The 18,215-nt window shown below is 43.0% G+C and overlaps 1 long non-coding RNA gene across 4 annotated transcripts in view; it reads right to left on the reverse strand.

Moving 5' to 3' along the window:
* The window catches only part of LOC308589467, a 45,039-nt gene extending 28,718 nt beyond the window's left edge, over positions 1-16,321 (reverse strand). For 2 of the 4 annotated variants that reach the window (XR_014009287.1, XR_014009288.1), the window contains exons 1-2: positions 15,539-16,321; positions 12,520-12,664 (exon numbers count right to left, since the gene is read on the reverse strand). This is a non-coding gene — a long non-coding RNA (uncharacterized lncRNA). Of the gene's footprint in view, positions 1-1,872; positions 2,154-12,519; positions 12,728-15,538 lie in introns of those variants that run through there. The other 2 variants (XR_014009290.1, XR_014009289.1) reach the window with 2 other exon arrangements.
* Between the last annotated feature and the right edge of the window lie 1,894 nt (positions 16,322-18,215).

Below are 18,215 nucleotides of genomic sequence, written 5' to 3' on the forward strand. Positions count from 1 at the left end.
GTCCCAAAGTGTGAATTTTTAGGTGCTGTGCCCAAAAAGACCACGGGGGTTGGGGGCATGGCTCAGCAACCAAAATGGCTCTTGTGAATAAAAATGGGAATTTGGCATTCAGGACGATGCAGTCCCAGATTTTGGCTTCAAAGTGTGGGAGGGTATGGGTGGCGGGAAGCACTCAGTTTAAAATAATAGGGTGGTACACTAGATCCCAGAGCAAATTGGGCTGATTTGGGTCAACCCAAATTTAGCAACCCCCAATCGTCCCAGGTCTGATCAGGTCCGTTTCAATGTAATTGGGATTTAAGCCATAATTAAATGCCGTGCAAGGTACTGAATTGATTTGGGCCCTGGACCTAGGTTAGAATGGCAGCCATGTTGTATTGAGGCACGGAGGGTGAACAGAGCCTGTTGGACCAGCCTAGCAACCAGATACTGTGTAAATTAGGCTTCAGTCTTACCAAAAGAATTTCTTAGCATAAAATCCCAGGGAAGGTGGTTTGCCATAGACTCTTAAGGACCTGTAGACACCAGCAACCCACAATTCTTAGATGCAGTTGCTCTGAAAAGATTTGGTTGTAGGGCTTCCACGCCTAATGAAAGTCCAATAAGAAGCCCTCAAATGTGTGTGGGGGGGGTGTATATATATATTATAAGGCCATTGGAAGGAAGGCTGGGAATAATGGAAGGAAAGCAGTGAAGCATTTGCGAATGAGTCTGGCAAGAACAGACAACCATTCTCCAAAAAAGCTTGGACTGAGGGGATTGGTGTTTGTCCACCCCTGATTTGAAACTGGGACAATAGCAATTGTACCAATATATTAGGAGATGTCTACTCCCTAACAATCTATTCCAGCACCTGATTTTCTCTTACAAGAGGACTGGAATAGGGTGGGGAACCCAGAATATGAATATATATGTATGTGTATGTGTATGTGTATGTGTATATGTATATGTATATGTATATGTATATGTATATGTATATGTATTGATAAAGTGAATGAAATTCATTCTTTTAGGTCAATCAGGCTTCTTTAACTGCAGCCCAAATTTAGACACTTTTCTTTTGGTCTCATATTCATTAATACAGTTTCCTGTCTAAGGAGAGTTAGTCCATCACAGGTTCATTGCTTCCACTCACCATCACAGAGAAGATGAGCTTACACTTTGCTGCATGAGTGAGAGATGCACTCAATTTTGCCTCCAGTGCACCTCCATCAATTTTAAAAATAGCAACATCGAAAACAACCTATTTTGCAAAACAGGCCAATGTTTCAAGGTATTTTTTTTTTAAAAAAAGAGATAGGTCTTTGAAATTCAGCATCTCTGTTCAACTTGATGAAGAAGTCTGTTTACTCATCTGGGAGGACGTCTTTAAAAGACAATTCTGTGCTAAGCCTGAGGTCCTAGAATGACTCATTTGGGACTAGCTGGTAGTGCAAGATAAAGATTTATGTGTGTTGAAAATTCAAGATTACTTAGGGTGATATGTGTGAAGTTACGAAAGGGTAGGAGCTTAAGTCAGTATTAAGTGTAGGTGAGGTAACATAAGGGAGAGAGAAAATAGCAAGGTGGACTGTGCTGGGAGAAAGGGAGTGAGTGTGCCACGGATTCAGGTCCCCGTCCTTCCCAAACAGGTGACGTCCAGCACCAATTGCCCAGCCAGGCAGATAATGTGCAGCAGCAGTAAGCAGGCAACTTGCTGGAGCTGAATGTTTTAATTTGGACCCATTTTAAACATGTGAATATATAATTATAAATATATACATTGTCCTGATGCTATAGCAGTGTTTCTCAGATGTATTGCAGGGAAACTTCTGTCTTGAAGCTAAAATATTTACATTTGATGTGTGAAATAATTAGAATGACACTCTCATGAAAGCCTTCCACTCTCCTTGGTTTTTATGTATAAATCATAGATCCAATCTTTCCTCCTGGTTGCATGAAGGAAAGTCCAGAGCAGTGGTTCACGTGGGGAAGAACAGATAGCTTCCTCTGAAATTGGGCAATTTTGCCATGTCTCCATATGAGGAGTGACTGAAGGATCCACTCACACCAAAATGCAGAGAGATGACGCAGAGTTATCAACCCCCATGATGACTGTTTGGAAAGGTCATGAAGCCTGTATCATCATGCAGAGATACAGTGGGATACCTCTTCTATGGGAGGAAATGTGGGATTAATTTCCTATTCAGTCACGAGTTTATTGAGTATGTTTGGGCTGGTCTTTATTTCTCAGTCTAATGTACCACCAAGATAGTTGTGAGGATAAAACGGAGCAGGGAGCAGAGAACGACATATACAGCCCTTAGAATAATGTGGAAGGGGGAATACACAAACAAAATATATATTCTGTTGCTACAAAGAAGGATCAGAAAAGTAAAATTAAAATAATATGTAGATAGGTTAAAAATCCTTTGCTAATCAATAATCCATTTTTAAAAATGTATCTGGAGGATGATACTATTATCTGTTTCTGTGTATTAATGTCTCATGAGCGTACAAATGAAGAAAATTCATGCAATCTTGGAAGCAGCAACACCTTCATACCAGAAGCCAAATAGAGATATCATGAAATATCAATCTATCCTGTGCTTAGCAACTTGATTGTGAAAATCTTTTTTTTTAACTGTACATCAGTGAAGCTTTAAAGGGCAATAGCTAAAATAATGTGGGGAAGTTTTACAACGGTGCATTGGCTGCTAGTCTTTCGAAGTAATTTTGTCACCTAATCCTCTGCGCCATATTGATATAGAATCATGAGCTTGCCTTTGGCTAGGATTTGCGGGTGAACACACAGACATCACTGCCACCACCAAAGGTGATAAGGTGTAAGAGTTACATATGCTAGACTAATGGCAAATGAGCTTTGCAAGATTTAAACTATTACTATCTGTTTACAGTGGTACCTCGGGATAAGTACTTAATTCGTTCCAGAGGTCCGTTCTTAACCTGAAACTGTTCTTAACCTGAAGGACCACTTTAGCTAATGGGGCCTCCTGCTGCCGCTGCACGATTTCTGTTCTCATCCTGAAGCAAAGTTCTTAACCCGAGGTAATATTTCTGGGTTAACGGAGTCTGTAACCTGAAGCGTCTGTAACCTGAAGCATATGTAATCCGAGGTACCACTGCATTTATTTCCTGGTATCATAGGTTAGGCTGACCTTTCTGGACTGTCATCTAAATGAGACTTTAGCATTGCTTGATACCTGTTAGAGAAGGCAAGGCAGAACTCAGCGGCCAGGTTGCTCACCGGAACAAGACGGTTTGAGCATCTTTCAACGATCCTGGTCCAACTGCACTGGCTACCAATTAGTTTCCAGGCCCAATTCAAAGTGCTGGTTTTGACCTATAAAGCCTTTAACAGCTCGGGACTGCAATAGCTTAAGGACCGCCATTCCCATATGAACCTCCCCGGACCCTGAGATCATCTTCTGAGGCCCTTCTTCGTGTGCCTCCTCCTTGAGAGGTCCAGAGGATGGCAACATGAGAACAGGGCCTTCTCTGCAGTGGCTCCCCATCTGTGGAATGCTCTCCCCAGGGACGTTCGCCTGGCGCCTTCATTATACACCTTTAGGCGCCAGGCAAAAACATTCCTCTTCAACCAGGCCTTTGCCTGACCTGACTTCCTATACCCTTTTTAAAATGCTGGCTCTTTTCGGGGCGGGGGGGGGGGTCTGGTTTTTGTTTTGCTTTTATGTAAGTGATTTTTAATGTGAACCAGCCTGAGACCTTAGGGTATAGGGTGGTATAGAAATACAACAGCAACAACAATTTACGTATTAGATAAGAAAGAAAAAACACATTTTATTACAAGTTAATCCTCCCTGCCAATGCAAGCAAGCATGAGTTCCAATTTATAATATGTCACAATTTATAATAAGTCCTGTGATGCACATACCACTCCTGTGTGCTTGAGATTCCAGTGCCCAGAGCTAGTGCCCACCTTGAAGAAAGAAGATTGGCATAGAACTCCCCCACCCGCTGTGCCTGTTCTGGCTGTGATTTGAAATCTCTCAGCTATGAACTTGCCATACTTTTGTCTTGGCATGGTGATGTGCCAGGTTAAACAGACCCCCATCACTCCTTGAGTGGAAGGAAACACCGTCTTCAGCTGAGCTGAAGGCATAGGAGAACACCAAGCCGAAAAATGTGCAGTTGGGGTGAGAACACAGCCCTGCTTCACACCGCTCTCTATAGGGATTGCGTCCAAGGATGAACCATGTGCATGTTCTTGTGGAAGGGCACAGTCATCTTGTGGCACTTAGGTGGGCACCCTATCTTGTTGAGCAGTGTGAAGAGTCCTTTTCGGCTGATGAGGTCAAAGGCCTTCATTAGGTCTATGAAGGCAACAGACAAGGGGTGTCTCTGCTCTCAGCATTTGTTCTGCAGCTGGTGCAATGAGAAAACCATGTCAACTGTTGAACTCTGAGCTCTAAAACTGCACTGTGACCCTGGATAGACCCTGTCAGTGTGTGACTGTAATCTGTTGAGAACTACATGGGCAAAGGCTTTCCCCGCAGGACTCAGCAGAGAGATTGCTTGATGGTTGTTGCAATCATGGCGGTCCTGATGCCTTCCTCTGCCCCACCTGCAGTAAGAGAGGCCTCTCCCTTATCTGTCTCTACAGCCACAGCAGGTGCTGTAACTCTCCAACAGTTTGACTTAACTCCCACAAGGGTAATGGAGTATGCTCCTGCAGGGGCAGAAAGAGCCAGCACTTGTGGGACTAGTAATAAGGAAGGTTATTGTTAGGCTTGCATTTGATGTGAGGTAGAGTAAAATGAAAGAGTCTGTGGTATATTATAACTGCATATTCTGTCTGTCTGAATGTATGTATCTGTCATTGTTGATCCATACTGGAAAAAAATTCAGATAAATTTATGTTTTACTGTCCTAAGCTGACCAACTCACAGTATGGGTTCTCTCTCTAGAAGAACAAACTCATACAGACTTCCAGAGCCACTGAGTTTTAGTTAGAGGGTTATATAGTGGAATAATACAACATACACTTTTCCTTGTTTCTAACACGTTTACAGTTCTATTTTGATTTGGATTACGTTTATCAGGTTTTAGCTTGTATATTTTAATTACAAACACAAGCTTGTAAGAAACAACAGTCATCTCGAAAAACAATGCTCAGCAAATACTCTGGTTTATACAGATACATTACCTTTAATTTTAAATTTTTAAATTAGGACTTCCGGGAGAGGCGACATGGCTGACTAACTGCTTTCTGCCAGCATGCTGTTGACAGAAATAATTATGTGGTGATTAATTATAGCTAGGCTATAAATCCTAGCTATTGAATTATCTCTGAGGGACAGAGAGAACAGGGATTAACTTTCAATATTCTGAAAGCACTGATCCCATGTTGCGGGATCAAGAAATCTGCGGAGGACCCGGATGGACAGGCTGAGTGGTGAGAAGGATTGTAACTGTGCTCAACACTGCATAATAACCCGAGACATAAGTCCTTAGGGCAAAGGTCAGATTAACCTCCCTTTCTTCAATTATCTTTGAAACCCTTATAAATCACGATCAAAACCATCTCTCTGACAGTTAAAATGTTTCCATGAAATATGTCCCAACTGCTGTCTTAAGAAAAGATGCTATTCAGGGGCTGAAATAAAAATAAACAAAAAGCGTGCAACAAAAAAGATTTAAAACAGAGATTTTCCATTGCTGATAAGTTTTTAATTTGCTTTGTTCTGCTTTTAATCCTCTGCTTCATTGATGAATCTGCGGATTGTAATGAGAAACTACATGGCTGTGTGCTGTGAGAGTAAATAAAGATTGTGTGGAACCAAGCAATAGGAATCAGCACAGTTGAAATTATGGGAAACATCTCACTGATTTTTGGGGGAATGTGGCGGCTCTTGGACTTAGAGCAGAACTGCATGGAATGCACAAGAATGGACTGGATAAAGCTGAGTCTGAAGAAGTTAAAGAGTATTTGGAAGGACTCTTGGGGGGGGGGGGATACTGATGGAGTATTCCCAGAACAGAACAATGAGAGAACTTTCACAAGAGTGCTGGGAGGAGTGGAACTAGAGGAAGTGAAACAGTCAGTGGAATTATGGTATGGGAAACCATGGTTAACAAGAAATGAGACTAGAAAATTTGAATAAGTGTGTGAACTAATGAATAAATACTGTATTTTTTGCACCATAACACTCACTTTTTTCCTCCTAAAATGTAAGGGGAAATGTCTGTGCGTGTTATGGAAGGAATGCCTACGGCTTGCATGTCTACGTATTTTCCTCCTCTAAAAACTACGTGTGTGTTATGCTCGAGTGCGTGTTATAGAGCGAAAAATACGGTAATAATCAATGATTGTGGATTATGGTCTCAATATAGGATCACAGTGAAGAGACTGTATAGGATCACAGTGAATATAGGATCACAGTGAAGAGATTTTTTTAAAATCAATTTTTAAATTAAACCACTGTTCAGAAGTTGAGAAGCCTTTTTCCTAATGGAGCAACTTCTTTGTTAGTTTTGCCCCTCCCCCCAAAACGTCTCAGTTTATCAGCATGTATTCTCTCCACTTATAGCACCTTTTTAAATAACAGCTAGAGTATTCTGTCTTTGGTAGAAATAAGGCCTTGCGTGTCAAGGTCCCCAGAGCCACCCCAATAACTCACACATCACGCAGAATTTTTTGTTTAAGGTTTTTGGCATAATTTCGGCCACAACTTTATTAAAATACAAAAATGCGAGTGGTTGCTTAGGCATTGGTTGCGACTATCTGCCCCCACCGTGGGGGACAGACTGACATTCCGCACGATTTGAAAGTCAGAATAGGGGAATACATTTTGGGGGTAGCGACGGAGCAGGGAACCTGCCTTCAGCCCTCCCCAAATGCAACCAGGAGCTCATTGCTATGGCCTGAGCCCCCTTGACAGAGTGGACAAGCAATAGTTAGCCCCTGATCCCTTTAACGGAATCCCTTGCAGCAGCAGCATTAGAGGGGCAGGCACAGCCAATCCATGCCCCTCAACCAACCAAACGATAAACCAATGCCTAACCGCAACCTTACAAGTTGTGACGATTTGCTACGCAGTAGGCAAAAACCAAATGGCCCCAGCCAATCAGCCAGATGAACAAAATTCCTACTGGGCTCCCGCCCCAAGAGCAGACAACCCCATGACAGGCATAGCAAGGTCAAAGCGAACAACCCTAATTCTAGGGAGGAGGGGACGGGCAATCCGATGCACGGGTGAAAAGAGGAAGCCCTAGCCTCGTGCAAGGAGTTTTAGCATTTCTGGCTGTCAATCAACAAATGGCAACATTAACTTCTTCCCAACAACAAGGGAAGCCCCAATCGCATCAGTGGCCAACGATCAATTAGCCCGCCCCCAACTTTGGAGTGTCCTGGCGGCCCCCACCGGAAACATGTGCTCCAACTTTGGAGTGTCCTGGCGGCCCCCACCGGAAACATGTGCTCTCCATGAAGGAGAACATGCTTTATCTACTTGATGCAACCTGCAGCTTGAAGCACCACTTTGTTTATAGCAATATGTACGCTTGCAAAAAAACCAAAACCTGTCACCTCCTTATAAGGCTATGGCCTTGTGGATTTTGGTCAGGATGAAGTTAGGAGGCAACAGGTTTAGTTGAGATTCCTGCATTGCATGTGGTCGGACTTGATGGCCCTCAGGGCCCCTTCCAACTTTACAATTCTATGATTCTATGAATTGTTCAATATCAAATAAAATATTGATATGTGTCAAAGAGGTATAAATTCAGATCTGCACTCTGCAGTAAACACATGCAATGAATCCTCAAATGCTGCAGGAACCAAGAGATGAATATGCATGTGCGACCCAGTCCTTAATAACAGAGGTTGTTAAAAATGAAATCACTGTTCCTGTAAATTTGCACAGGCGATTCTGGGATGTTAACTGGGTTATGGGTTCCAGCAAATATTCATCACACCTCTGTTGTTGCCATGAAAATGACAGAAGGACAGCAGAAAATGTGAGTGTCATCCATTTAATGGTACTGGCTTCCAACACATGATGGGGGGAAGATGTCTGGATAACTGACATTGATATGACCATGATGCTCCATTGCAATGTCTGTTAATCTGGTATTTGATGGCACTTTGAAGATTTAAAAATAATAATGAGGCAGTCTCCATGCTCACATTGACTGAAAATTAAATACACCCCGCCTATTCTATGGAAATGGTCTTAATTTCACAACATCACTTAATTTATTCATTATAAGAGAAGCAGGGAAGGTCATTTTATTGAAATAAATGTTGGGCCAGTTTACATTGGATATAACCATGAGCCGGGGGGTGGGCACACAACACAAAGATATTATGAAGCACATTTTCATCTACTACATGTTACAACAACAGCACCAAGATTATTGCCATAGAATCATAGAGTTGGAATAGACCACATGGGCCATCGAGTCCAACGCCCTGCCAAGCAGGAAACACCATCAGAGCACTCCTGACATATGGTTGTCAAGCCTCTGGTTAAAGACCTCCAAAGAAGGAGACTCCACCACACTCCTTGGCAGCAAATTCCACTGTCAAACAGCTCTTACTGCCAGGAAGTTCTTCCTAATGTTTAGGTGGAATCTTCTTTCTTGTAGTTTGGATCCATTGCTCTGTGTCCGCTTCTCTGGAGCAGCAGAAAACAACCTTTCTCCCTCCTCTATATGACATCCTTTTATATATTTGAACACGGCTATCATATCACCCCTTACCCTCCTCTTCTCCAGGCTAAACATGCCCAGCTCCCTTAGCCGTTCCTCATAAGGCATCGTTTCCAGGCCTTTGACCATTTTGGTTGCCCTCCTCTGGACACGTTCCAGTTTGTCAGTGTCCTTCTTGAATTGTGGTGCCCAGAACTGGACACAGTACTCCAGGTGAGGTCTGACCAGAGCAGAATACAGTGGCACTATTACTTCCCTTGATCTAGATGCTATACTCCTATTGATGCAGCCCAGAATTGCATTGGCTTTTTTAGCTGCCGCGCCACACTGTTGGCTCATGTCAAGTTTGTTGTCAACCAAGACTCCTAGATCCTTTTCACATGTGTCACCCATCTTGTATTTGTGCCTCTCATTTTTTTTTGCCCAAGTGCAATACTTTACATTTCTCCCTGTTAAAGTTCATCTTGTTTGTTTTGGCCCAGTTCTCTAATCTGTCAACGTTGTTTTGAAGTGTGATCCTGTCCTCTGGGGTGTTAGCCACCCCTCCCAGTTTGGTGTCAACTGCAAATTTGATCAGGATGCCCTTGAGTCCATCATCCAAGTCGTTGATAAAGATGTTGAATAAGACCGGGCCCAAGACAGAACCCTGTGGCACCCCACTAGTCACTCTTCTCCAGGATGAAGAGGAACCATTGATGAGCACCCTTTGGGTTTGGTCCGTCAGCCAGTTACAAATCCACTGAGTGGTAGCATAGTCAAGTCCGCATTTTACCAGCTTCTTTACAAGAATATCATGGGACACCTTGTCGAATGCCTTGCTGAAATCAAGGTAGGCTATATCCACTGCGTTCCCTTCATCTACCAGGCTTGTAATTCTGTCAAAAAACGAGATCAGGTTAGTCTGACATGACTTATTTTTCAGAAATCCATGCTGACTATTGGTGATCACAGCATTCCTTTCTAGGTGCGCACAGACTGTTTGCTTAATGATCTGCTCCAGAATCTTCCCTGGTATTGATGTCAGACTGACTGGGCGGTAATTATTTGGGTCCTCTCTTTTCCCCTTTTTGAAAATAGGGACAACATTTGCCCTCCTCCAGTCTGCCGGGACTTCGCCTGTTCTCCAGGAATTCTCAAAGATGACTGCCAGTGGTTCTGAGATCACATCTGCCAGTTCTTTTAATACTCTTGGATGCAGTTCATCTGGCCCTGGAGACTTGAATACATCTAAACTAGCCAAGTATTCTTGTACTATCTCCTTAGTTATTCTGGGCTGTGTTTCCTCTGCTGAATCATTTGCTCCAAATTCTTCAGGTCAGGCATTGTTTTCTTTATCGGAGAAGACTGAGGCAAAGAAGGCATTGAGGAGTTCAGCCCTTTCTGTGTCCCCTGTTTGCATTTCACCATCTTCTCCTCTGAGTGACCCCACTGTTTCTTTGTTCTTCCTTTTGCTACGAACGTACCCATAAAAGCCTTTTTTGTTGCTTTTAACCTCTCTAGCAAGCCTGAGTTCATTTTGTGCTTTAGCTTTTCTGACTTTGTGTCTACATGTGCTGGCTATTTGTTTGAATTCCTCTTTGGTGGTTTCCCCCCTTAAAAGTGTTCTGCTGCGGGCCAAATCTACTTTTGCCTTCAGCAGAACACTGCATCTAATTTTATGAGGTTGTTTTTACTGCAACAGTTGCCATTTCAGGAACATAAACATTTTCAGAGAAAACCTTGCCTTCCACTATTTCATTCCTGTTCAAAACCAATGACACCCCCCCATCTACTGCTGAGGCACCAGAGTCAACAGTCCCCATATTTTGTGGGGTATGTTGACTGCTAGGCATGAGAAAAGGTTTTGAGATAAGCACGAGGATTGCTGTAAAGCCTGATGACGACCCAAAGGCAATAGCCACATTCAGGTGTTCACAGAATGCAGAAGGGAAATGAGCAATGCACGAACCATGTGCACTAGGCGTGCCCCACCCCCCCTGACCTTGCTGCTTCCACCCCAGACTTACATCTGAGAGGGAATTATTCATGTGTTTAGAACATGCTTGGAATCTTCCCCAGCTAGGAAGCTTGCAAACCCACAAACAATTCCCTTTCAGACTTTCCTGCTCATGTATGGGAAGCTCAGGAGTGGCCTTTGGAGGTGGTGCGCAAGCATCCATGTCTACCCAGCTACTTAGAAATTTGAGGTATTTTTAATCTGTTATAGTATTTTAACTTTTGTATGTTTTAAGGTAGGGTTGTGTTTTCCCCCCTTGATGTTACTGTTTTATCTTTTGCAAACCGCTTTGAGAGGTTGTTTTTTTTACAATTAGGTTCTAGAAGGAAGAGCCATTTGGGGACTCCTCTGCAGGTTAACTGTTCAGGTTCTTAAAAGAACAGTGGCCCCTCTTTCACAGCTTTCAGGTGATAGCCTTTCTGCTGATACCATGCGCGTGGTTCAGGTGCAAAAGGCCAACAACCTGGTGCATGGCACATTAGAACTGGTGCAACAACTCTTTGAGAGTATTACATGTGAATGGGTCCCCAACATTTAAAGTTTTGGGCCAGCATGTGCCAGCCCATGGATCTGTAGATACAAATATGACCAGAAATTTGCATAATCTTAATCATCCTTGAAATTCCTTTTATCTAAATCTTTTTATCCTATGAATCAGAAATTCTACATGAATATAGTTTCTGCATTTTTAGTATACACATTATTATGCAAACTTTGTACTAAGTAGGATAAATATTTACATGTAAAGGGTTGCTCAGTGACTTGTGGTAGCTTTGACTATATTATATAAACTGCAGATCGCATGAGATTGTGAGAAAGAGGAAGAAAAGAAGGGGCGTGGTGCCACTGAACCTTAAGGCAAATCAGGCTGAGCAATCAAGTTCTCATAGTACAAAATTGTATTATTATTATTATTATTATTATTTTAAAAAATTCAGCCATTTAATATTTTTAGAAGTCTTTAAGGTAGCTTATGAAGACCAAACAATACAATATGAAATATATTAAAACAAAAAAGTATATGTAAACAGAAGTACACCAGAATTTGCAGCTTTGGCAAATGAAAGAGACTTGAGAAGCTGTAATAATATAGCCCGGATATTACCAGTCTCTGGAACAGTCACCGCTTTTCAGGAGGAGGCAAAGCTGGGGGTATCCACTAAATGCTATAGATGCCATTTCTGTGACCAACAGCAAAACTTAAGGAAGTACAAGCCCATCCAATACAGGCCAACTACTATTCTCATGGGTGTTGACTCATCTAACCACCAGACTCGTCTCCTGTCTGGACAGGGTTAAGCATTCGTTTATTATCCTTTATGTAGATCACTGCAGACTACAAATCCCTATTCTGGACATGCATAGCTACTTTTGGATAAGATTAAAAATAGATTTAGTGTTTGGTGTTGTCCGCGTATTGACGGTACTTCCCCTTAGTAGATGGCCTCTCCTAGTGGTTTCATGTAGCGTGGTTGAATAAAACCAGATGGAATCCCATAAGATAAATGCCACAGAGTCAATGGATAGTCATCCAGCTCTACCTGCTGGAATCTGCCTGTCAAGTCAGGTGAAGCCACTGCAACATAGTGTTTCCTATTTGCATTCCAAATAGGCAAAGCAGGAGGATACCATGACTGATGGAATGGCGTAAAAGCTGCTGAGAACAACAAGTTAATCAAGTATCTCATCCTAGTGCAGACTGCCCACAAAGGTTTCAGTTCCCAAAACTGCCAGAAATGGGTTCAGAAATGCTATCCAGAAATGTCTGGTGTTACCTGCCATCACACAAAGAGCTTCCCCAATAGGGGGAGTTTTGCTACCATTGATGTTTCTGCAAGAGCAGTCTCACTTACCACCTCTTGGATCCAACTGGACACATCTTTGCTGCTAGTGATCAACCATGATGAGGAAAGGTCAGGCATAGGGATGGTTGACTGTACTCCTCCAAGTGTCTTATGCACATCTATTGGCTGCTGTAGTGGAAACTCATACAAGAAACTGAGGCGAAGGAAACACCACACATCAGTTACTTGTCCCACTATTAGGGGAAGAAATATTTTCCTAAGAGAAAATCATGCAAGCAGAAAGTTAGTGTGATGACCCCACTGTCCATGAATGGGTTACCCAAAATAATTGATAGTTTTGGTACAGCCAACCCATATTTAAAATTCTTATATAAGAAAACAACAAAATAATAATCTGTTTGATAAAATCAACCTGAAATGCAATATTACTAACATTAGTTTCCATTTTAAGTTGAAAAAACAATGTCTATCACAATGGCAAACACATATAAAAAGAGATGAAGGCCCCAATCCAGGATGGGGCACCTGCATTAACAGCTTCTGGGTGCAAAGCTAATACCAGACATGTGTATCCAGCATTCAAATGGCTGGGTGCATCTTTTCATGCAGGGTGGGATGCCCTTGTTTTTGTCCACAGCAAATTATTTCCCATGACCAGACCTGGATTGGGGCCTGGATCTGCTGGTTTCGAGATTGATAGCCACTTGTTAATTTCACACAAACACTTGCAACTTTTTCAAATATCTGTTTGATCTTTGTTATCAAGGTGAAGGACAACCCAAAGACATCTAGCCAAAATCACAGCATGAGAGCAGCATTTCCTATAACTATTCCTGACAGCTGTTTATCCCATCTATTTTTAAAACTTCCAGTGAAAGAGATTCTGCAGCTTCCCTTGTGAATTCTTGTCATTGCTCACCTTTTCTGAAAGTTTTTTTCTAATTAGAATAAATTTAAGCCAGCAACTAAAATGGACTGGTCCCTATCCATAGAAAGTTACAACTTACTGAGCCCTATTAATTTCAGAGGACTTATTCATGATGAACTATGTCATGAGCAAGACTATAGAGCTGAAACGAAAATGTTCCATATGTATGGGCTTCTCATTCTTTTCTATAAGGTACCACTGATGATGTTTCAGGGAGTGCTCAAGTGTAATAGTGCAGTTAGTACTGCAGCATCAGGACCAGTGTGTTGTAATAAATCTACATGAAGCCTGTAATTGCTAAGTAATACTTAATTTTGTCTCTTACCTCTGAAGAGCCTAGACCTGCTTAGATATAGTTCCTAAAAGGAACTCAGTCAATGAGTCGCCAGGGGGAGCAAGGTCCCGCAAGGCTTGGCGGAATTTATCAGGGCCCATCAGCCTCCATGAATGAGCCCAAATTGGCTCGCAATCTAAGCAGGGTGGGGGTGGAAAGTCAATCCTGGCTTTCAGAGCGTAGTGATCAGACCATGGCACCTTCATCGAGGGGGACATGATCACATCTATGCCTGCACCAAAGATCAAATCCAGCATGTGGCCTGCTTGGTGTGTGGGGCCCGAAACAAACTGGGAGAGCCCTAGTGTCACCATGGAAGACACCAGGTCCAGAGCCTGTGAGGAGGGAGTGGCATCAGCATGGATGTTGAAGTCCCCCAATACCAATAGGTTAGGGAACTCCAAAGTCCAGCCGACCACTACCTCCAGTAGGCCTGACAGGGTGGCTGCTGGTGCACTAGGTGGCCGGTACACCAGCCAGACAGCCAAGCTCTCCTCGGAGCCCCACACTAGGCCGACACATTCAATGCCAAGGATTGATGGTGATGGCAGAGCCCTGAAAGAACAATCTTCCCGGATTAACAATGCCACCCCTCCCCTCCCGGCCCTTGCAACTGGTGGAGGACGGAGAAACCCAGGGGTGCCATCTCTCGTAAGGTAACTGTTTTCCCTTCGTGCACCCATGTCTCCGTCACACAAGCCAGGTCAACCCCCTGCGAGGTAAAGAAATCTCGCAGGGTGGCGGTTTTGTTGCCTATAGACATGGCGTTGGACAGTACCAGTGACAGAGGTGAATAATCCTTGCTCACCCTACCCTCGTCCCTCGGGATGGGGCGCAGATTGGAAGGGGTACGAGCATATCTGTATCTCGATCCCCTTCGCCTATAACATCTGCCCCCACCTCCATACCTCCCTCGCCCCTCCACGGTAGCAATCCCAAGCCTCATACTTGCCTCCATTGATGGCACTGATGTTATTCTTTCCCAGCCCAGTTATTCTGCTTATAATATCAACAACTTGATATACTCTAATTAGTCGAGTAGGACAAACCAGCTAACCATCAGCTACCTATCTGATTATATGAAAACTATGATATTATTTGTCAACCTACTATTATAATATTAAACTAACTAATTAATTAAATTAGAAAATAAACCACAAAACATTCCACAGCTAAACAAAGCTACCATATAACATACATTCAGGGAAGGAAAACCACCTAACTAGCAGGAAAACAACAATCAAGTATCTAACAATAGACAAGCAAAACTTAAATATAATCATGAAATAATGGACTATAAAGAACTAAAACAGCTGGCAAAGGAAGGGGGGAAGGGAAAAAAGTTCCTCCCACCCTTAATATTGGACCCAGAATTCCGCATAAGATGCTATTAATGGACAACAAGGGAGCTGATATATCATGTTTTCCTCTAAAATGAAGAGCTAAACAAGGAATGGCTAATGCCAAACCTGATCGATTCTTCCCCCTGTGCTAATTCTGGGGCCCAGAGGTTTTTGTAGCATTATGTGCCAGCTTGAGTCTACTCAAATGATCTCCGAATCTGCCAACCTGGACAAGCAAGCAACATCGGGGGACAGGCAAAGGAAGTAGGGGCAGCTCGGTAAATTCCCTGTTTGGTGTTGATGCTGTGCCCAATGGTCTCAGGGCCCCCCCCTTGCTGTTGCCCTGGCACTTGTAGCAGCAGAGAAAGTGTTCCTCTTAGCATCAGGGGTCCTCTGGTTTCCCCCGCAGCTGGTGTTCTCAGGGGCCACGGGGTGATACCTTGGGGGGGGAGCCTCTGTTACCTCACCGTTCTCCATGACAGGGTGGGAGCCGCCAGTGTTGCTGCCTCCAGGACCGACCGTCCCCCCAGCTGCCACCTGGGTAGGTTCAATCTCAGGTGGCTTGAGACCTGGGAGGTTCAGGATTGGCCTCGTCCTAAACTCCAGCTGCATCTGAAGAAAGGATTTCAACTCACCCCCATGTGGAAGGCCCTCATCACAAAGGCCCCTGAGAGCCTTGACCTCTCATAAGTTGTGTTGGTTACCCCCTCTGCTATGGCCAGCTGCCAGCCCTGTGGCTTAAGAATCTCTGGCGTCTTGAGAGCGGAACCGTCTGACAATCACTGACAATCATTCTCAAAGAAGCAAGAAGCAGGAACCAAGAAGCTGCAGAAGGGGCTTCCAGTTCCACTCTGCCTTAATGGAGGCAGTGCCCATGACAGCGGGAGATCATTGGCGAAGGAAAAACAAGGATGAATCATCCTTGCAAATTCTCCCCAGGGATGGGGGGAACGGGCTTCACTCGCAGTTCATCTCAATACCTGGCTCTTGCTCTGGCATAGAATGTGGGGGGCAGGGAGGCGCTGAGTGGAAAAGCCCTTCACCTGGTGTAAACTCTCCAACACTGCCATTAAGAAGCAGAGGTTCTGTTAATTAGAGCTTAATTGGACTAAAGTACAGGCCCGTGCTAGAAGAGATGAGATCACAAACTGCAGAACAAACCAACTGCAAGGACTTCAAGGTTTGAATTTGAGATAAGACTTCGTTCAGTGCAAAAGACTGGGGAGCTTACGGTTTCTTTATTTAAAGTTTTCTTCTCTACATTTATGATTCAGCAACTCTCCTCTGAATGTTAGTTCAAATTATATTTCTACAAGAGAGGATGGAAGAAATTGGATTATAATATCAAACGAACTGTGTGTGTAAAAAAAAAAGGAAAAAGGGAGTAAAGCTCTATATTGCAAAAGGTTTATGATGGAAACTTAGAACTTGCTGTTCCCCATCCTTTATTATCTATGAAGTGAACTGAATAACACTAAGAGGGCTTGGAATTTAATTTAATTGGAAGGATAATTTGCCATATATCTTCAGCTGGAAGGAAGGATGAAAGGAGTCTGTGAGCTGCCAAGGAACTGATAAGGTTCCTTATTGAGTCATCTGCAGTTCAACAGATCACTCTTCTTCCCAGGTTGAGAAGAAAAATGGTGATAACAGTTTATTTACTGGGACAGAGCAACTTTTGCAGCTGTTGTTAAAGTTCTCGGTGCAAAACAATGAAGCATGGGACGAAGCAATGGAGAAATTTCTGGAACAACTATGGGATATCAGCTCCGCCCAAGGCATGATGGATAACAGCAACAATCGGGGGGAAAGAAAGACATAACCTCTTACAAGGACGGGAAGAAACACCACAGACAGAATAACTGCCACACACAGAAAGGATATAGTTTGAGTTCCACACTTGTAGTTTTATAAATCATTTAATGTGTCAACACGAATAGAAGTTAGTTGTAAAAGGGATTATTATTATGACTGAAATGTAATTGAAACTAACTGTCACAGCTTAAAATTAGCCCCTGTTTCTTTAATAAAAAGGGAACTGAGACACCATGAGTCAGCGGCCTACAATGAATTGGCAAAGCCTGCATGACTCATGCAACTTTTCACCTGCATATGCCTGCATACATAGAGCGGTCATTGATTTCGTGTGGTGTTGGTTGGTTGGATGGTAGAAAGCTGGTTGTGTTTGATATGTATGAAGCTCTCGGTTTTCGTTGAATAAGAAGACTTTTAAGAATAAAAGCAGCATTCTGCAAAGTATTCTTTCTCAAGGACTCTTTGTGCTGACTAGGGTCTGAGGACCAGGCAAAGTAGGCCAGAACCTTTTCCTTTTCAAATACTGACAGGTTATGGGCCCAGTGTTTCTGAGCGTGTGCAGAGTGCAAAACAACTGACAACATCTCAGCGGGAAGCTGGTGAGTCCTGGTGGTGTATGGAGCCAGTGGCTGTGTGTTGAAGCAGTTGGTGGCAAGCTGTAACAGTCTGCAGCGACACTGGAGCAGTTAGAATCTAGAAGATTTTAGAACACAGAAATAAAGAAAATCATCAAATCTAGCATGTGGGGGGCCACTTTAACAAATTATATAATTCGCTATTTGAATGATTGGTATTAATAATTGTGTTATAAATTGGTATTGTTATGAATCAGAAAGGTTTCAGAAAGAGACAGATCTAAAAGTGGTAAAGAAGGTGAAATACCTAGGGGTAAATTTGACTGCTAAAAACCTGAACTTATTTAAGGACAACTATGAAAAATGTTGGTTAGAAATTAAAAAGGATCTAGAAACTTGGTCAAGATTGAAACTTTCCTTGTTGGGTCGAATTGCAGCTATAAAGATGAATGTATTGCCAAAGATGTTGTTTTTGTTTCAAACCCTACAGATTGTGGACAGAGTGGAATGTTTTGGAAAGTGGCAGAAAGATATTTCTAAGTTTGTCTGGCAGGGCAAAAAGCCCAGAATAAAGTTTAAGATTTTAAAGGATGCAAAGGAAAGAGGGGGATTTGCCCTGCCGGACTTAAGGTTATATTATGAAGCTGCAGCCTTCTGCTGGATGAAGGACTGGCTATTGTTAGAGAACACTGATGTCCTAGATCTGGAAGGGTTTAATAATGCTTTTGGATGGCATGCATATTTGTGGT

The sequence above is a fragment of the Podarcis bocagei genome, assembly GCF_964188305.1.
Source record: "Podarcis bocagei genome assembly, chromosome: 6".
NCBI lineage: Eukaryota > Metazoa > Chordata > Lepidosauria > Squamata > Lacertidae > Podarcis > Podarcis bocagei.